Source organism: Bidens hawaiensis, unplaced genomic scaffold, assembly GCF_021521415.1.
Source record: "Bidens hawaiensis isolate Kalapana, Puna unplaced genomic scaffold, B.hawaiensis_p1.1 tig00015393_1, whole genome shotgun sequence".
NCBI lineage: Eukaryota > Viridiplantae > Streptophyta > Magnoliopsida > Asterales > Asteraceae > Bidens > Bidens hawaiensis.
This window is the reverse complement of record NW_027492373.1, coordinates 90,058-93,372: the sequence shown is the minus strand read 5'-3', so window position 1 is coordinate 93,372 and position 3,315 is coordinate 90,058. Positions and strand designations below refer to the sequence as shown.

At 33.2% G+C, this 3,315-nt stretch overlaps 1 long non-coding RNA gene across 1 annotated transcript; it reads left to right on the top strand.

Moving 5' to 3' along the window:
- The first annotated feature begins 2,219 nt into the window (after positions 1-2,219).
- Positions 2,220-2,707, top strand: LOC143549062 (uncharacterized). The gene is made up of 2 exons (XR_013138073.1): positions 2,220-2,289; positions 2,395-2,707. It is a non-coding gene; the product is annotated as an uncharacterized LOC143549062 (long non-coding RNA).
- The last annotated feature ends 608 nt before the right edge of the window (positions 2,708-3,315 follow it).

The window sequence follows — 3,315 nt, the reverse complement described above, 5'->3', positions numbered from 1 at the left end:
ATATACAAGTATATGTCATTTAAATGTGAGTAACTGACATAATTTTCAGCGAAAAGTTATATCTGAATATTTTTGGTTTTTCTCTATACAAATTGAAATCACAATATTTTTGTATTTTTCCCAAACCATTTCTCCCCCTAAAATCAAAAACCATTTAAAATTTTTACAAAGAAAATTTGACTCGGTGAATGGTTACTCAAATGTCGGAATCCATAACCTCGGTATCACTCACTTTCCCACCGCCCATAGACTTTATACCATTAAGCCTAACAAATACAAAAATCCGTTTTTATCGAAAGCTTTAGTAAAAAGATCTATTTTCTGCTCTTCGGTGTGAATTTTGTCTACGGTAATCAACTTCTTCTCGTAAGAATCACAGATGAAGTGATACTGTATATCAATATGATTTGTTTTTGAGTGAGTTACCAGGTTTTTAGTTATGGAAATGGCAGCAATATTATCTAAAAAGTAGGAGTAGTAAGAAAATTCAAACCGTAGTCACGCATTTGTTGGTGTATCCACAAAACCTTGGAATAGCAGCTAGAAGCAGCTACATATTCGGCTTCATAGGTGGATAGCGACACAGTCGTCTGCTTCTTACACTGTCATATCACCAACCTGCTACCAAAGAATTGACAGCCGATGGTGGTAGATTTGGCGTTCAGCTTGCAGCTACCGTAATCCGAATCCGAAAAAGCTCTCAGCTCAAATACATCGTCTCGAGGATACCAAAGACCGACCTGTGGATTCCCCTTATGATACCGAAGTATCCTGTTCACCAACGTTAGGTGAGAGACCCTTAGACTGGATTGATATCGGGCACAAAGACATGTCGGATACATGATGTCTGGCCTAGAAGTAGTAAGATGCATGAGGTAACCAATCATAGAACGATAGAGTGTTTCATCGACCTTCTCCCAGGTCGGATCAGGACCAATTCCATGATTAACCAGAATAGGAGTGCTACTCGGCGATGAGTCAGCCATGTTGAATTTTTCAATGATATCATTGACATATTTTGTCTGTTGAATAAAGATCCCATCAGACTCAAAATAAAAGAAGAATGGAAAAAACAAAAATTTGAAAATACTTTAGTTATTTTTAATTAAAATTAATTCTTTAATAGATTTTAAGTTTTCTCTAAGGAGGAGTTTCTTTTAATCCTTCCTCTACGTGTGTGTGTGTGTGTGTAGAGAGAGAGAGAGAGATGTGATAAAGAAAGAACTATAGAATTAATAAAAAACTCTCGAAAACTTAGCTAAAAAATATAAATAAAATTTTCATGTATCGTTCTTATATGTTGTTATTCCTTACCAAAATTTATAGGAAAATAAATATATATAAAAAATGTTAATCGCGATATTACATTTATGCAATATTATTGTATCGCATATATCTAATATTGTTATATTATATGTGTGTGTAATAGTGTTATATTATATATATATATATATATATATTTGTGTGTGTGTGTTATATTGCTGTATTATATCTAACAGTGTTATGTTACACATGTGTAATATGTCAAATATCACGATCATTTTTACCTTTTTAAATAATAAAAGAAATAAGAAAACAAAAAATTTTTCTTGTTTGGTTCATATTTATATTTGAATTCAAGGTCTAAAGTATTGGGCCTTATCCAATTGATTATCTCCAAAAGGATGTGGCCTATCGTGAGTGGTCATAGCAAAATATGGATTAGGGTTACACAGACTTTCTATATAAATGAATGAAAATCGATTACCAGCATAATAGTTAATTCGCCGCACACTTCCCATCCCGATGCCCCTACCAAAAACGATCTATCTTATTCAGAGATCAATGTAAGCACTTTTAATTATGATTTATCAAATCTTATTTTCATTCTTTACATGTTTCAAAATCATGGCTTGTTTTCAAAATTATGAATTGAGGAATTTTTAGTATATTTATGGATAATATACACTTGTTTGATTTATGCCACATATTTTTTTCATGTCTGAGAAATAAAGTAAATAGACGTCAGATTTTCTTAAGCATTTTGAGAATTTTGTTTCACTACAACCATGTTATGATATATATCGCAAACAAATGAAGAATAATTTGTAATGGCAACATATTTTCTGATTCCATACTTGGTATGTTTAAAGCATTGGGGATTTAATGTTTTCGGCTTGTTTTTGTCCATTTTGGATGTTAAGTTTGATGTTGCGCATCTCACAATACAGTTAGATTTCGATAATCAATTAGGAGGGCTCTATAACATGTTGATTGTTTATAACATCTCGATGGTTATCACTCCGAAAGGTAACAACATTAATGACTTTATTTTTAGGTCTCATAATTAACAACCAACTTTGTTAAAGGGCACTCAAACTCAATGAATTTTGGTACTTTTTTTTATTATGGCAGGTAATCGTGAGAAAAAATATGTTGATCCGGTCAGATTTCATTTCGTTGGACAAAACAAGAAGACGAATTGGCCGTTTATCAGCCATATCAGACAATCAATATCATGCAAGACACGATGGTGTAACCAGCTCTCACTATGAGTGGACCACCATGATTTCACACCCGAAGAGGACTACATGCATTCCATGAAAGGAAGCCATTGCGCTATGATTCGTCTTTTGACTGGCCGGACCGAAAACGCTGTTAGAAACCACTTGAACTATACTTTGAAGAAGGTGACGGAAGAAGGTGATGAAAGAGATTAAAGTTTTGTCTTCAATTTTAGTTTAATGAATTGTAAAAAAACATAACTGTAATAATATTAATTATAACAATAAATAAACATTAGCAGTTAAAATTAATAAATATTCTTACCGGTTACTATATGAAGTTTGTTGGTTTTACACATATACTTCATTGAATTGAACAACATTTTTGTGTTTAATGTTGAAATGAGAAATAAAAAAACAAATCAATTGTACGTCAAAGAATAGATGATTAAATAAAAAATTAAATATAAATCTCATAATAAATACTTTCAAAGACAAATATGAGAATGGTGTAGTGGGCTTCCATTTTGATGGGCTTAGGTTGTAATGATTTAAGACTAGATAGACTACTCTAAAATACGTTATATGAAAAGTGACTAATCAAGATATTAGTTGATTAATTATATGCCTTAGGTCTTAGGCTTGTGGATAAGGTAGTCGGCGTTATATGCCCACGTTTTGGTGGATAATGCCGGGGGCACACCGCCCTCACCCACCCCCCCCCCCCCCCCGCCCCGACGTATTGGGGTATTTTTTTTCGCGGCGTTTTATACATAAGGCGGCTTGTGGCTCCAATTTCAAAAATATATCCGTTGAGGATATATCCGCTGGA